The 17504-nt window shown below is 53.4% G+C and overlaps 2 protein-coding genes and 1 long non-coding RNA gene across 3 annotated transcripts in view; 1 reads left to right on the forward strand and 2 right to left on the reverse strand.

Moving 5' to 3' along the window:
• Syn3 (synapsin III) overlaps positions 1-17504 on the forward strand; it is a 424399-nt gene that overhangs the window by 188237 nt on the left and 218658 nt on the right. The window lies entirely within an intron of this gene.
• Timp3 (TIMP metallopeptidase inhibitor 3) overlaps positions 1-17504 on the reverse strand; it is a 49286-nt gene that overhangs the window by 27716 nt on the left and 4066 nt on the right. The gene's annotated exons all lie outside the window — the stretch shown is intronic.
• Positions 9527-16931, reverse strand: LOC144378545 (uncharacterized). Its single transcript, XR_013440310.1, has 2 exons — positions 11013-16931; positions 9527-10908 (listed from the first exon to the last, which is right to left on the reverse strand). It is a non-coding gene; the product is annotated as an uncharacterized LOC144378545 (long non-coding RNA).

A 17504-nucleotide genomic window follows, 5' to 3' on the forward strand; every position in this document is an offset into this window, starting at 1 on the left:
CTGAACCTGCTAAATGTAGTACCATCTAAAATGTCAGGAAGTGCAGAGAAGAACATAATCAACAAGATGATAGGTACCGTGTATCCAGTTTAAAAAAAAAAAAGAATTCCATGTTAACTTCTCAAGAGTTCCACTGCCTGCCACCTGTGCAACAGAAATGCCGAAATTTCCCCAAACTTGGCAAAGTGCTTTCCTACTGCAGTTCCTGGTCCTCACGTTCCCTGTAGTTTCCAGAGCCTTCTCTGTGGTTTTTATTTTCTTATTTCTTTTGACATATAAGTTTTGTAACTTCACTTGCTTGGGGTGGGGGGGGGGCAGGCAGGAAAAAGTAAATGGAAAGAAAACTATCATTTTTTTTAAATAACCTGAAACTCCCATCATGCAGTGGTAGGTACCCTTTGCATTTATATTTTACATCCGGGACTTTTCCCTCTGTAGCTATAAGCCTGTAGAGAATCACAGAGAACATCCTCGTGGGCAAACTGGGTTCTTTCCATGCAAACGTGTCAGTTCATATAGCTCCGCCTCTTCCCTTGCAATTGCCGTGTTGTGTTCGACTGCATAGATGCAGAACCGTTTGCTGGACATTTTCCTAAACCACTCTGATAAACATCCTTGCCTGTTTATATCTGATACATACACATACGTACAGATAAATATTTACATGCCTGTATATATACACAGGCACATACACAGTGTGCGTACACAGAGGCATCCTGACATCCTGACGATTTCCTCTGGGTCTAGAAGTCCTCTCCTCTTTTTAAACCTGTCATTTTAGTAGTCGTTGAACTCCAATCAGCAGACCCTCTGCAGATAGCATAACTGAGAAACCATTAGACATGGTTTCCTGGGCCCCACGAACTCCATCTTACCTCCCCACATCCTCCCAGCCACGGTCACTGTCCCTACTCCACAGAGTGCAGCTGGTGGCCAAGCCTGAAACAAATCCTATCCGCCTAAGCCTGACTCCTTGTCCAGTCTCCATAGACCCAGCCTGCCACTTCAGAGTTACAAGGTCTAAGATGACATCCCAGGACAGAGGGTCCTAGGACAGGAGCTCAATCACAAGCCCAAAGTCACTGGTCAAGACCACAAACGAGGTCCCTCGCAGCCTTCCACGCGCTCCTTGGCTCTGAGGCCCCGAGCCTGGCTGGCGGCTTTAGTATGCCACAGGCGTCGGGAGCATCCCCCTGTTCAAACAGTGAATGAAAACTGCCTCCTCTGTTTGCTCAGGCACCAAACGCATCTGCCTCCCGCACTGGTCCTGGAGCAAAAGGACGGTCCAGGGAGCAGAGGAAATGGGTCCCAATGTGCCTTCTGAAGGCAGCCTTGCTAGTGACCCTTCAACTAACAGAAGTAACCTGCCTTTGATCAGGGCACGAGGAGTCTGCACCGTGCACACGCACCTCCAGTCAATTTGGATTCAGCAATTCTGTTCGGCATGGGCAAATGCATTTACATATAAATATGGTTTTTAACTGTGCAAAATATGCACACGCACGTGTGCAGACACACTCAGTTTTAAAAGAGCACTTCCTCCCCAGTGATTCCTGGGAGCTGTGGGGCAGGGGTCTGCTGTCATTTCAGGTGGTAGCAGTCCCTGTATGGTAATGGGGTTTAAAGACACAGTAGGAGACTGTCTTATGTTGTCCCTTTCCCTCGCCCTGCAAAACAACTCAAAGCCAAAGCAAGAGGTGGCCCCCGTGGAGGGACAGGGAGGAGGCACCGTGTTCAACAGCCACCTGAGAGGTGTCTGACCCTCCTGAGCACCACCTCTCACCTTCCTCCGTGCGAAGGCATACAAGGTCACTGCATGACCTTGACATCTGTAGGTGTCAAAATACCTTCACCTGCCACACCCTGCACCCCTTGTACAGGTGGGGGGGGGGTCTGTGGCAGGGTGACTTGCCCTCAGCACTTCCCAACGGGGATTCCACTCTGACGGCAACCCAGGTCTCCCCACACCGCCTCCCTCCCAGCCCCCATGTGGCCTCTTTCTCACTGCCACGGCCACCAAGTTTCTTCCTGCCCGTCAGTCACCATGCTGCAGGCCCAGAGCCCAGCGCTCACGGCCCCCACGTCTCCCTTTGTGATGCTGCCCCCCCCCAGTTGCTCTTCCTGCTGGTGGGAGCTCACCCACGGCAGTCCACCCCTTCCAGGCCCAGCCAGCTCTGGCCAACCCACAGGACCCTGGCTACTTGTAGGGACAGGAAGGGCCGACTGCATCCTGATTTCTACGGCTCTCTTTGGCAAGCCCCCAGGTACAGATCTGGCTCCTCTATTTAGCAGAGGAGCAGAGGAAACCCACCCCACCCACAACCCTGCCCAGGAACACCCGCTACATTCACCCGTGGCAGGTCCCAGCGGGTCTCTCTCCCACCACGGGTGCCTCAGAGCCACAGGAAGAGTCCACAGGAGGAATCAGGGCTTGCAGGGAACAGAGCACAGGATGCAGCGCCCCCAGCAGCCAAGGGGGAGCACCCCGGGAAGGGATGGGTCGTGTTGGCTTCCCACCACGGAAGCTTCTGGACCCTAAAGCAGGGGATCCGCTGAGCCTTGTTTTCTCACCATTGTTCTTTTATCTGATGACAAAAGTCATGTGTCACTGTTGTGAAACTTGATTTTCCAGAAAATGCCAGCCAAAATTAAAATCCATCCAGATTCCTACACTCCAGAGGTAACTAGGGTGGATATTTTGGTATATAGACATTTAGACCTAGGCATCTATACGGACATATGTTTTCTTGTTGTTGTTGTTGTTTTAATAAACCAGTTTCTGTTGCTTAAAAGTGCATCCTGGGTTATTACCACATGATGCACTAATATATATATATATATGTATGTGTGAGTATATATATATATGTATGTGTGTGTGTATATACATATATGAAGCTTATTTCATGGGTCCCTGGCTGTCCACTGAATGCGTGCACCGTCACTGAAGCAATCTATTTGCAACAGACACTTTGGCATTGCCTATGAATTGTGGAGGGGGGGGCACTAAATTTCTAAAAGTCTGACTGCTAGTTAATTGCACATTTGGGGGGCTCTGGATGCTGAGGGTGAGACTCTTGTCCTGAGGGGTGACAGACAACACGTGCTTTTCCTCTCGGCAGCCCTGGAAGGTGAGACCCAGTGTTGCCAAGATGGGAAATGCAAGTACCAGGATTTCCCCCAGGGTCCTGCCAGGCCCAGAATACCGTCTGGAAATCCCCAAAGGCTTTGGCACATGAGCCCACGGGGGAGAGGACTGACAGACGGGGGTCTGGCTCCTCCCCCCACCGAGCTCAGAAGCATGGGCAGGGAGCCTGGTAAGGGCCTATTTGGGGCTGTGATAAATACTTGTCCCAACCACTGGAAGCTGCTTCCTTCCCTCTCCAACCAGATGTGTGGCCCCGGGGCAGGGCTTTACCTCCCTCAGCCTGATTTCTGTCTGTCTGTCCTGTCCTTCCCCTGAGACCTTCTTCCCTCTGTGATCTTAGAACCAGCCTTAAAGAGCTCAGAGCAGTCAGGGCCCCACTCTCTGCCTCCATGTCCCCAGTCATGCCCCTGTCCTTGATCTGTTCATGATGAACCCATTTTTATGACCCGTCCCCCTCACGAGGGCCACTGTTGATACGAGCACACACTGAGGACCCTGTGGTGGTCATCTCCCACCCACCTTCCCATCAGCCCCGCAGTGGAAGTGGGATCCTTCCCAACTCTGCAGCTGGGAACACTCAGGCCAGGATTTACAGTCAGGCAAACTCCCGCTCTGGTAAAAGGCCGAGCTGGGATTCGATCTCAGGTCTTTCTGCATCCTCCCCTGCTGCTCCAATCCAGCCCTACAGACGAGCTGGGAGCCCGCACGGGGAAGACTCCTGGTCTCAGAAGCAGGGAATTTTCTAAGGCAGACGTGAGGGCCGAGAGAGCGTGGAGCCTCTTGGATCTCTCAAACTGGTCACAGTCGGCTCAGGGACCTTGAAGCCAATTAACACACCTCTCCCCAACATTTCCCACCTATAAAATCAGCAGTGAGGGAATGACTTAGCAGTGTCTGGCGAAATCAGCCTCCCTCTCCATCATGATTCCTGAACTTCTAACCTAACAAGGGGGCCGGTGGTCTCCTCTCCTCCTTCCAAGAAGCAACACCCACAGACTTGGCTTTTGCCGGTGTCACTGAGCTACTGTGACCCCCCCCCCCGGAACTCATCCCAGCCCAGCACCGCCCTGGGGTCTCCAGTGCTCCCTGGCTCCTGGAGGTAACCAGGCCCTGGGGATGTCCTCTGGACTCCTGCCCACCCCGAACCAGGCCCACTGTCGGAGCAAGACGTTCCAGCTCAGTGCGGCCTGGGGAAACTCTCAGGCTGACCCCAAAGACGGTCCACACCCTAAAAGTTAATGGGGTTAAAAAGGAAAAAGTGCCAAAGAGCTGATGCCCACTTGTCCTTCAGTGCAGACTCGGAGGTGCCAGGCCCCGGGGTGGTGCCAGGGAGGTGGTAGAAAAAGTGGGTGACCAGACAAGGCACATGCACAGGAGCCAGGAGGAAATGCTGGGGAGCTGGCCTGTCACCAGGCCCAGGGACAGTGAAGAGTCAGCCTCAGAGATGGCCAGAGCAGGGTACAGGGCTGACTCACAGCATCTGCTGAGCCAGGAATGATGCCTCTCCCGCACCTTTATATGAATCAGAAAAAGCCACCCAGAGGGGGCCGGCAGCTGCATTCTGCAGCACACCAAAGGAACCTTCCGGGCCCTGACGGCTCTGGGGCTCCAGGAAAAAAAAAAAAAAAAAGCCAATGGGTTTCCTACTTTCCTAGAAAATCCTGTGGTAAGATGGATCCCACAGGAAACCATCCTAGCTGTAAGGATTCCCTTGGGCCCGGGGGGAGCACAGGAAGTCAGGCATGACGGGACCACAAGGGAGGCCACGTGCCTCTGCTCTGTTCTGAACTTTTGAAAACAAAAGACGTGGTGGCCAATGGGGGCCACCGAGGCGCCTGCTCAGCTGTCGGAGCTGCAACTGTGGAGGAGAGAGTGCAGAGCCACAGGAAGAGGGGCACAGGCCGCGCCCCAGGGTAGGAGTTGGGGCTAAGTCATTGCTGTGGCCTCCAGGGCTTGGCCCTGTCTGTGCCTGAGACACAGTAGATGCTCAATAAACATTTGAGGGACAGGTGTGTCCGGGACCCTCATGTGAATGAGGACCTGGACGCAAGGACCCACTTGGGTGGGAGGCAGCAAGACGGGAGATGGCTCTCAAGGCCCTCGTTTCCAGGAAGGGCACGCTGGGGGCTCCGAGGAAGGCCATGTGTCACACAGCCCCACTGCATCTGCTGGCCTCCACCTGGGGCTGGGCTGGGGTCTGGGAAGGAGACCTCGGGTCCTGCCAGCATGGCACCCTGTCCTCTACGTGTCCTGAGATGCCTTCTCTCTAAGCCTCCCTCCAGCCCTTTGGCCTCGGGGATCTGCAGAGAGCCGAGGGGCAGCTCCTGGCAGGTGTAACCCAGCACCGGCGGAGGGAGGCCAAGCCTCCTCGTGCCAACACAGATTATTTCCTCTTTCGCTCCCTCTCTGCCTAGTGGGAAAAACAAGAAAACAAACTTCCCCTGAGCAACCGGACACCCGTGACCCCCCGGGCCCAGCGGCCAGCTTCAGCTGCACCTTCATCCCCCGCCCCCACCTATCCTGGCCCAGGGGCGGCCTCGCAGGTTATTTATAACTGTCAGAGGAGGAGGAGGCAGGAAATGGGAAATTACGAAGGAGGGGACAGGAGGAGAGCAGGGGCTGAGTGGCCCTGGACGGGGAGCACTGACCCAGCCCAGACGCTCCTGGCTGCGGGGCCCAACCTGCGGCCAGCGTGCCCGAGTCCAGGCCCAGGTGGAAGCAGTTCCATCCCAAGACGGCTTCCTCGTCTGACCGCAGTGACGTCAGCTTTTCCCACTAGTTAATAGAGCAGAGCTGGGGACCAGGCAGGGGGCAGGCAGGGGGCAGGCAGGGGGCAGGCAGGGGCAGGCAGAGGGCAGGCAGGGGGCAGGCAGGGGGCCCGGCCCTGGGGAGAAGAGTTGGACAGACTGTCCCGGAGGGTGTGGGCGGGGGGACACCCAGCCTTCCGCCTCGGCCAGCCCCGCCCGCTCTCCCGTCCCCTGCCTATCTAAACACCCTGCATGGTCACCTCCAAGAGACCCGAGACGTCCCAGGAATGGCACCACCCGGCCAAGGGACCACCCAGAACAGCCAGACCGGGGACCCTATCCTGCCCGGGCGCTGGCCCCTTGGTCTACCCCATGCTGACCCCAGCACCCACTCATGTCCTACAGAGGCCCGGTGGCGTGTGCAGCCCTGCTGTGCCCTGGGCCATGTCCACGGCTCTGGAATCCCAATGGGCCACCTCAAGTCCTGGGTGGACGGAGGTAAACATCCATGGAATAATCGCTTCATCAAAATACCCCCCAGCACCCACTGAGATGCCAGGGCATGGGCTTCCAGGCGATCTCGGATGACGTGCTGGTGATTCTTCCTGCTGTGCTTATCACGGGCTGGTTTGGGCACAAGTGTGGACTCCGTGATTCTCTGACAATGACAAGTGGCCTCTGGGAGAACGTCTGGGCCTCTTGAACCTCGTGGGTGTAAGGGCTCTAATCTGATTCCCCAATGTGCTCCTGTCCGCAAGAAAGATCCCGTCGCGGATGGAAGGGGTCAGGGAGGGCAGGATGCAGCCCGGTGACCCAGGGACCAACACGTCTGTGACCGTTCAGCACCGTCTCCCCACTGCACCTGTGCTTTGGACTTGCAAATCAGGAGTACCTCCCCCTCCCGTTGAGCCCACAATGGTATAAGCCAGGTGACAGGTACCATAGTTTGGATCTAGAATATTCCTCACCCCCTATGTTAAAAGTGTGGTCCTTAACTGAATGCTATTGGAAGGTGGTGGAAGCTTGCAGCAGAGTCTAGAGGGAGGTCTTAGGTCCCTGCGATTGTGCCCTTCAAGGGATTATGGGACACTGGTCTATCTGTTTCTCCCCGCTCCCGCCCCCTTCTCTCTCTCCTCCCCCCGCCCCTCTCTCTGTCTTCCAGCAGGTGAACAGGCCTGCCCCTTCACACATTCCCACTACGATGCATGGTGCCAACACAGGCCCAAAGCAACAGGGCCAAGTCTCCATGGACAGACACCTCTGAAACTCTGAACCAAATAAACCTTTTCCCTTTATCAAGTTGCTCACTTCAAGCATTTTGTCACAGTGGCAGAAAACTGACTCCCAGAGTAGGATTTGAAAATGTGATGTGTGCCCCAAATTGAGTCAAATAATGTCATAAAGTAATATCAATATCAAGTAATATTATAAAGCAAGTCCTTAAACCTAGCACATAAAGCTCCCGTCCCTTTCCCCAACAAAGTACCCATTCACACAGCTGCAGCCATTTCTGTTTGGCAACCTCCAATGAGCACCTTCCCTGGGTAAAGCAGATACTTCTTCCTTTTGTACGCAGCAACCTTGTGGTGGGCAAATGGGCAAAGAGGGCCTTCAGAATCCTCATCTGGGCAGTGTCTCGTCAGTTGGGCTCACGGGTGCTTCTTGGGAAAAACCAGTTCCTTGGCCAGATATGCTTAGGAAACAGTGGACTAGACAAAGCTGAACAGGTCACTGCACAGCAGGACTTCTCAGAGCCTTTATATGCTAACGGTCCTTTGCCACTCCAGAGGGTGAATACAATCAGCAGATTTCCTAAAGCTCAGTTCTTCAGACTCGTACTGGGGAACTCTGATCTAGGCCCTCCCGCAGCACCAGGAAATCCTGCCTGCTTCTGTGCTCACTGCTCACCTGCTGACCTGCAAGAGGTGCCTGGGGAGACTGTGAGGCAGACTTCAGGAAGGCTCCTGGAGCTTTGAATCAGAGGCTGATCCAGGTCTGTCCTAACCTGGGAGGCCCCAAGGAACTGGAATCTGCAAAGGCTCCAGGGAACACCAAGTGTTGACGATGAGGCAAAAGGAGGCCGAGCTCATCTTTCTAACCTGGCAGGACAGCAGGCCACCAGCAGAGACAGGGGGAAGCAAACCGAACTTGTCTTTCCCTCGCCTCCCAACCGTGCGCAGTTCTCCCAGAAAATTAAAAAAGTGAAGACGACCAAAGTCATGAACTAAAGGTAGCAAAGTTCGGCCACCTGCAGGAAAACTCAAATGACCTCCCTCCAAAGTGCTCTTCATACAGAGCACCGAGATTCCCTGCCTCCGGGGGCCCACCTCCAGTATTTGTTTATTCCTCATCTCACCCTCATTTATTGAGCAGCTACTAAGTGTGCTGGCCTGTGGTCAGGAATACCCATCCATTTCCAGGCAGTGTGGCTATTCTTAGTTTTCCCATGTCTATTTAAAGAGTGTTAATCTTCTCCGCCTCCCCCCCCCCTGCAATTAGACACATACCACTTTCCAACCTCATGCGCTGACCTCGCCCAACTGGGAAGGCGGAATGGACAAGTGTTCTTCCCAGCCTGCTTAACTTGGCCAGGATTGTGGCCTCCCTGGGCTAGGCCAGCCTGGGAATCAGCCAACCGCGAGGAAGTCGGCCTGGCCTGGACCCTTCCGTGGGTCATGGAGCCTGGAGTCTCCCTGTTCTTTCCCTCCCTGGAGTGAGGCAGAAGGTGCTAGGCACCAAGCACAGTTTGGCCGAGGAGTAGAGCAAGCAGAGCCAGACTCCCAGCTCCCATACCAGCTCCCTCCGTGCGCAGCACAGATCTCGGGGGCCGAGTCGGGAGGCCCAGGTGCAAAGCCTGGCACCCCGGGTACCAGTTGTCCATGGGACAAGTTCCCTACCCTCTCCAGCCTCAGCGGTCCCCTCTGAGCGGTGGGGGAATAATGACGATGATCACTGTGCAGGTGGTGCAGGCTTACAGTCATCACAGAATCTACGCACCCCTGCGTGAATGCACACTCCTTACAACAGCGGCAATGAACACGCTTTCATACCCGTTCCTCGGCCTTAGCTTCTTCCTTGTGAAAGGGAAGTAAGGTGTTTGCCTCACTGGGTAGTAATGAGAATTTTAGGAGATTCAGGGTAAAAAGGCCTTGACATATAAAAAAACCCTACAAATAACTATTGAATCTCATCAAATATGACGATTAGTTGGATTCCGATTCTACGGCACCTCTTAGGCTGCACCTCTCTGGACCTCAGTTTTGCCTTTGGTCAAGTGAGAGAACTGGGCCAGGTGTCTTCTACGGGGTCACAGGTATGGATATGTGGCCTGCCAAAACCTTCATCTAAAAAATGTGAAGTCTTGCCGAGCACTTCTGATTACATAGTGAAATTAGGTTTGGGATCTATTAGGTTGAAGTATTTTATCTAAATCAATTTCACTTTTTGTTTTTCTCTTTTATAATACGACGAAGGGAAAACTTGAACCGGTATCTGTGGCGCTCTGCGCGCTCTCCTGGAAGGTGCTGGTGGGGTCTTTCTTTCCCTTTCTGTCCCTCTGCTTGTGGGCTGTGGCTAAGACGCCCCGCCCCGCGTGAAGGGAGGCCAGAAGGAATTCGAGCTATTTGGGGTTAACAACCAAATAGAACCCAGATGTTGACGATCCAGGTGGGGCATGAAGTTTTAGGAGCCTCCAAGAATCTCCTCTGGCTCAATAAGGAACCTGAATAAATAAGATCCATCAAGCTGCCCAAACACCCCGGCGCGGCGCGCACTTGCCAGCACCCGGGGCTCTCCATCTTGCTCTGGTTTGCAGAGACGTTGCTTGACCTCTCAGTTAGGAAAGGGTGAGCCGTGGTTCTTGGGGATCTTCCCAAGGTCATCTCCGCTGTTTAATAGGCTAGTTCAGCCCTTCCAAGCCGCTGTTTTCTTATCCAGCGGTCAGCGCCCAAGATGTCAAAATCTGATTTTCTTCTCTGACACACACACAGCTGAGGACTCGGGCTGCGAGGCCACCTTCTTCAGTCACCCTCACTCATCCCCAGGACTTTCATGACACGCCTGTAACCTCAGTCACAGAAGTGCAGAGCAAGCCTGGGCCCCGCCCGGCGATCGGTGGGTGATCCCCAGCCGTGATAACACCACGGCCCCACCGCAGCCAGGCGACGACGGGCCAAGCCTTCTCTTTCCATCGTCTCCATGAATTTTCCCACCACCCCGAGAGGTCAGAAGAACGGCTGCCCGCTCCATGTTACAGACAGGAACAAACAGAGCCAGAAGGACCACGCAGCTAGCAGCGAAGGGAGGTTTGTTCCAGGGCGGCCAACTCCAGCACCATCTCAGAAAGCACAGAAAGTGCAAGAACAAGCCCCTAAGCCACATTTCTGGGATCATCAATTTGCTCAAAAAAGCCGTTGTTCATATTCACTCAGAGAGCCAAGAGCCAAAGGAAGTTCACAAGATCATCTGGACTCAAGGTCACAAAACCAGTGACCCCTACAGCTGAATGTGGCCCAAGGACCTGTTCTGCATGCGTGTGTGTGCGCACACACACACACACACACACACACATAAACTATAAGATTTCACAGATTTCTAGCTTATCCTACGAAATCTAGCAATAGGGGACCCACATCCCAATACACTAGGGCTGGTCAGCAGCTGCCCCTTCACATGGAAGGCGGATTCTCCAGCTCACCACAATCCCCACCACTCTCTGTGGCCTCCCTAACTCCACAGCCAAAGGCGAGGTGCTCCACACCATCACACAGGCCTGCTGTTTTTGCCATTAATCTTATAATAAAGAAATGATTTTCATACCCATTTATCCCCACAAAGTGGGAAAACAAGATATTGGGAAACTATGTAAATAGACATTTGCATAAACCTATCTATTTATTTAACCATATACATATACACGTATATCTGGTACACGTGAATGATATTCCAATATGTTCAATATGCAAACACTCACCTTCTGTGGCCAGCCCCCATGGACATCTGGGTTTCTGACCTGGCCTGGATGACAGTGAGAAAACCCAGGTCAAAAGAGAGTCCAGCAGAGAAGGACCTGGAGCCCACATCTGCCTGCCCACCGCAGGTTCAGGCCTTTTCCATCATACCCGTTTGCTCAGCACTGTGTCCCACAGAACCTTCTGGAATACCGGGATTCTCACAAACGTCAGTCCTGCTGGTGGCTTGGTCATGAGGAATCTTGGGGCTGGGGTTCCTTCCTGCTACTGGACAGGAGGTGCCCTGTGATTGCTCAGTGGACATGGGTTTGACCCCGCTCTTCCACGCCCCTCCTCCTGCGGGGAGCGAGGGTTCTGGAAGACCACGCACATCCTCAGCAAAGGTCTGCATCTGAGCTGGGCTTCCCAAGAGCAGTTTCCTCAGTTACAGCAGATGTTTAAACAGAGCCAATAACCAAATGCCCTGGAGCCAGGAACTGCTCGGCGGACGGTCAGAGCCGCCTGGTTTGGGTGAGTGTTGCCTCTCAACCTATCTCTTGTCCCTCGGCTTCGTCATGGGGCTAATGGGTTTCCATTTTTGCCAGGCCCTCCAGCAGCCAATGACAGACCCTGAAGCGACCTTGATGCTGAGCCCGTGAGCTTGCTTTCTGTCTGGTAAATCATCTCTGCTCCAACAGGAAGTGCGGTGGCCACATACATCACCTGATGACGGGTCTCGGCTCGTGAGAGGTCTTGTTCAGTCAGAGATCCGTCTTTTACAACTGCAGCGATCCCGGCTCTGGTCTGTGGAACGCATTTCTAATGAAGTTACCTCCTTAAGGGCGTCGCGGACAGATTCCAGCCCTCAAGTGCTCAGCTGGACTAGCCAGTCCTCTCCAAGGGAACTTGGGGCCAGAGACACTTGATATAAAAGGAGCCTTCAGCAAAATACATGGGAAACCAGGGCGGCTGACACCACCCAGTTAATTCCAGAGTCAGGGGAAGAATTTGAAGGGGACTCAGGTCTCCAGACTGGAGGCCATTTCCTCTACAGCCCCCCGACACACACACCACGCTGCACCCGGCATTGGGCAGGGACGGGGGTACCGACTTGTCATCCAAGGTTGGTATCACGGATCCATTCGCAGGGCCTTCCCTGTGGTCCCCTGGCATCTCCCACCTCCCTGTCAGAGGCAAACATGTGGCAGCAGTCTACAGAGAGAGGGGCAGCACCGGGCCCTTGAAGAGTGTTGAACTTGGCCTCATGAGACACGGGTTCCAATCCCAATTCCATGCATCAGCTCTGTGGCTAAGCTACCGTACCACACCGCTTCTCAGAGCGGACTACCTTTAAACGGGACCCACCATCCTGCTCTGCTCACTGGGATGTTGTGACCATTGAATGAGACCCAGAGGACTTGAGGCTCGATGTGGAGAATTATGAAACTAGGGTAGGAAGTTCCTTGTCTCTCTGTCCTGTAGGGGGCAGGTTATAAAGCAGAATGCATTGGATTGGGGTGGGGGGCATAAAACAACCATGGTTTTGAAACTCAGCTCTCTAAATGTGACCCTGGAAAACATCCATCAGCCCTCAGAATCCCATTTTCCTCAGTGGGGAGAAAAAATGAGACATACAGCTGTCACAAATAGCAAAACCACACTACTAGGATCTCACGCTCACTGGGCCTCTACCTCGGGGCAGGGTCTGGACTGAACACTGTGAATTTTTTCACATCATCACTAACCCAACGTGGCACATACCGCCAATGAATGCTCCCTCTTACCGATGAGCTACCAGAGGCCAAAGATCTTGCTGGAGCTGAGGTCGCAAGAGCTGGTGTGTTCCCAAATCTAGAAGGCCTGGGTCTACTGGTGATGATAGATTCCGGGTCAAAAGGGAACCCTTCCTAACAGATGACACACAGCACTTGAGCCAAACCCCTCAAGTCCTGCAGCCACGTCTTCACGAAGTCTGACCCCAGCTGGCTCAGAGGCCTGCCTTCCCCTCCCCAGTGGGGACCTCAGGGGCCCTGAGGCTGCAGGATGAAACCGCCCTTCCTTGCAGGCTACGGGCTGTCCTGGGCCAGGGTGGGAGCCGTGGACGACTGTCCTGCAGTATCAAGTCTCTGGTTCCAACGGCTCGCTCTCCCCACTCCCGGGACTGTTTTTCCAGCTGGCTGAACTTTACCTTGGCCTCTCTGAGGCCAAGTGGCGTAGTCTCCCTTCCCTTGTCCACCTCCACAGAAAGCCAAGTGGCACAGGCCTGGGAGCACGGGAGTCTCTGGCCCCTGAGCCGTGAGTGCCCCTGCCAGAGATACGGCCATCCTGAAGGTGGATCAGACCTGGGGCTGGGCAGCACCGGGCAGCACAACTGTCACCATTCTGGACCACAGATGGCTTCAAAAGGGACCAGGAAAGGATCTCCCAGCCTCCTCGGTATCTCCGACAGACACATCTTTACTTTAGCAATTGAGCAAAACGACCTCTTAGTCACCACTGCAGCCGGGGGACACCTGTGGCCTCCTGTCACGTGCTGTTTTCTGAGTCCCTCTCGCTAGAGTCAATACTTTTTCTGACAGAGATGAACACAGGAAAGATGCACCTAACTCAAGACACCTCCTCTGGGAGGGCCTCCTCATCATCCAGGACACCAGCCACCTGCTTCCTCGGCCAGGCAGGAGCGCAGCAGGGTGACAGGCAGAGGCAGCGAGGGCGGTACACGCAGGGGACCCACCCACAGGACAACAGAAAACTGTCGTGAAAGTAAACAATCATCCTGGAGAGGGACAGAGGACAATGATTCACTAAGGGGTCCAGCACTGTGGTCATCCAGCCCAGATTCTAATCCAGCCACCGGCAACCCATGAGAAAACTAAAACTTCCCGGGCTTCAGAGGACACCAGGCCGCTTTGCTCCGGGCTGTAATTGATGACTGTTAACAGGTGATGCCTGAAAGACGGCTTGTCCAGCATCAGCGGTTTTCCACCTTAACTTGGTTTTTAATGGAAATAAATAACCAACGCTCCACGCACGAAGCTGTGACGGACAATTCTTCCAAACATGGAATCCACTGGAGGGAAAGTTAATTTTAGAAAATGCTCTTTGGGGTGGAGAAGACTGGGAACCACTGTCGCCGAGTGAGGGCGTGAGGCCTGGTTTTCTAAAGATCCCAGAACTGACGATATGTTGGTAGAAGTGGGGACAGCAGGGGAGGGGACACTGAAGAGGCTGGCGAGGGGACACACTCACAGATAAGCAGTGGGGAGTCAAAGACCAAGTGGGGAAGGTCGCCCAAAGAGCAGGACCTTCCCGGGTCTATGGAGGTCTAGCCCTTGGTCCACAGGAGGGACTGCATCAGAATGTGGCCATTAGGGTCTCGACATGAGGGTGTCCCCCGCAGACACTCAAGGATGTTCAGAAGTGAAATCAGATAGTGCAGGCTTTAACCTAGTCAGTGGATTAACTCACTGATGCGGATAAACTCTGGGGTAACTGGAGGCAGGTAGGGTGTGGCTGGAAGAAACAGGTCCCTGGGGACATGCCTCTGGGGCTCTGTTTTGTCCCGGGTGAGCGGAGCTCTCTCTGCTCCCTGGATGTCCTGTCCTGAGCTGCTTCCCTCGGCCACACCCTTCCACCAAGGTGCTCTTCCTCACCTCAGGCCCAGAGCTGTGCGGTGGCCCACCGTGGACTGAACCTCTGAAGGCAAGATCCAAGATAAACTTTGACTCCTTTGAGTTGTTGATGTCAGGTCTTTTGGTCACAGCAAGGAAAGAGTGACTAAAACCCAGGCTGTGAGATAGACTAACGTTGGATAGAGACTAACTGTAGGTTCTGGCCTGACCGTTTCTTAGTGGTGAGATCTTGGGCAAGCAGTGTCACCTCTCTAGCTCCAGGCGGATGCTCAGGCGGCTGGGCAAGCCCCTCCCCATGGGATGGCGGACAGGGAAGTACAGAGCTCATCAGCGCAGCGCCTGCAGCGTCCTAGGTGAGCCTCAGTGGAAAGTCATGGCCGCAGTGGGTGTTGTCTGCGGGGGTGGCATTCAGAAACCGGCTCTCCTTCTCTGGGAGGATCGTTGGGTCCACCATGGGGTGGGAATGGACTTATCCAGTGTCACCTCTCAGGGGAGTCAGATGTGTCCCTCTGCAGGGTACACAGCCCAGCCATGCTCCTCGCCGGGAATGACGCCCTTGGGAATTTCCAGTGCCGCCTGCCTCCGGGAACTGGGCTTCCACTAGAGGCGGTGCTTTGAGGTAGACTTAAAATTGGAGCCAGGGTCAGACTGTTGTGCACCAAAAAAAGGGAATGGGCAGGAAAGTGGAACCAAATGACACCTGGGGATAGAGGTAGGTCCACACTGGCCCCGTCAAAGCCACCTTCTGACACTCATCCCAAGAGTCCCTGGAAGAGCCTTAATCAGGACAGTGGAGCGGTCTGTCGGACTAGCCCTTCCTGCTCCCAGAGTCTCTCCTGACTGGGGCCCATCCTGCCTGGGTCTCAGCACCATCCCAGCTGTCCATGCACCACATGAAGAGGGCCAGGGGGACAGAGGGACAGAGGGACGAGTCCTCTTGCTGCCACCACCATCCTGATCCAGGGGGCATCTTGGAGTCAGAAAGCAAAGCCCTGTGCTTGTGTGTCTCCCCACGTGCTCCTGAAGAACCTCAAGGTCAGGCGACTTCATGCAATAAAAGGCCCAGTGCTTATTATGAAAGCAAAAGCCAAAACCATCTCCGGAGGAACCGCTCCAAGACAGCCACCCGTCCATGGCAGGGCTTTCCTGGCACTTAAGCTCTTCTCTCTCCATAAAAAACGGTCCCATGAGCTTGATCTAAGTGGCCCTAATTCTGATCCCTTTCAAAGAGACAAAGGGGTTAGGCAAAAAGAGACAAAACCTCAGAAAGTCAATAAAAATTCTAAATTGTTTTCCCATTTGAGAGGACACTGGAAGTCTCTCAGGCACAGGGCTGTGACGGTCCCTCCGTCCCTTGGTGTCGCACATCAGAAAAGAACTAAGTCACTCTGGGGGGCAGACCAGCAGGCACTACGAACATGGAAGATGCACCTGTCTTGGGTCCAAAAGTTCCGACTGCATATTTTCCATAGAGAAATGTTTGTACCCATGAACGAGAGGGCTGTACCTCGGCCATGGGTCCAGCACCCTTATAAAGATGGAAACTTGCTAGAAACTTTGATATCCACCAATAAATTAAGATATCCCTAAAGGGATGCTGCCCTCTTCTAATGACACAGTAGCACACATGTACAACGTGATACACGATACAGTGTAATGCAACATAACCTAATACACAGGTAGAGACATCCCGAAGCCAGGCCACACAGGTTTAAACGCTGGCTCTGTTACTGCACAGCTGTATGACCTCAAACAAGTCACCACATTTTTCTAAGCCACAGTATCTTCAACCACAAAGTGGAAATGACAACAGCACACCTGCCTCACAGGACTGTTGGGAGAATTCAATGAATTGATGCATATTAACTACTTAGAATGGTGCCTGGCTCTTATGCCCGTGAGTTTTTTTTCTTTTAATTATAAACCTATAGCATACTATACATAAAAAATTATATGTATATATATTAATTATAATTATATAATCACATATATTAATTGAGCAGAGATTGAATACACATGGTTGAATTTTGAAAATAAACAGAATACTATATGTGGCATTCCATATATATAGGGTTCTAACTATTTATGTTTCTAAGGCAAATAAACTATCGATTTTTTGATGGAGATACATGGACACAGGCAGACATATGGAGGAAAAGATTTGGAAAAGAGACTAGAATTAGAAGCAGGGATCTGACGGGACTTTAGCTTTCTCTGACTGTAGGCAGGCAGGCAGGCAGGCAGGTGCACACAGAGGGGTGGATGGATACATACACACCTGGACGTATTCCGATAATACTTGAAACTTTAAAAGTATAGATTTAAAAAAAAATTGTCTGAGGCAGTACAAAGCACGAGTGGCCTTTCATCAATGAGGAGCTTAAAGGTGTCCAACACGCCTGAGCACACAGAGCCAATGGGCCCAGAGGCAGGATCCGAGCCGAGCGCTGCCCCCCCCCCCCCCCCCCCGTGGCCTTTCCACCACCCCACACCGCCTCCCAAGGCCACCCAGGAGTTGACTATGACAAAGAAGAAGGGGCCTCCTTGTCCACCCTGGCTGCAATGGTAAAAGCCAAACGCAATGGAGAATTGTGTTGTTGTTTTTGTTTTTAATTAATGAACCTGTTGGAATGTGCCATTCAGCAGTGGGGCTGAATGGGTCCTGCTGTTCTGCAAATCAAACACCACTCTTTCCCCCAAGCCACTTCCGTGGCCACGCTCTAGCCTTATCTGTCCAGGGAGTGGGAAAGGGACACAGAACGGTCAGAGAGGCACCTTCACCAGCCGGACCGGGTCTCCTGACCCCTCACTGGCTTTGCTGCCCCATCCCATGGACCGGGCAGTGGAGCCCTGGCCAGACCTGCCGGGGGAAGCGTCTCTGAAGCCCTGGATGTGCTGTCTCTGCTAGCCTTACCCCCCCAGATCTCAGAGACCACGCAAGTCTCTTTGACTCTGGCTTGAGAGATTTAAAGGTCTTTTCCAGTTCCAACAGCCACAGAACATTACAAATTTCCCTGTTGTTTTTCTATTA

Source organism: Ictidomys tridecemlineatus, chromosome 6, assembly GCF_052094955.1.
Source record: "Ictidomys tridecemlineatus isolate mIctTri1 chromosome 6, mIctTri1.hap1, whole genome shotgun sequence".
NCBI classification, from domain to species: domain Eukaryota; kingdom Metazoa; phylum Chordata; class Mammalia; order Rodentia; family Sciuridae; genus Ictidomys; species Ictidomys tridecemlineatus.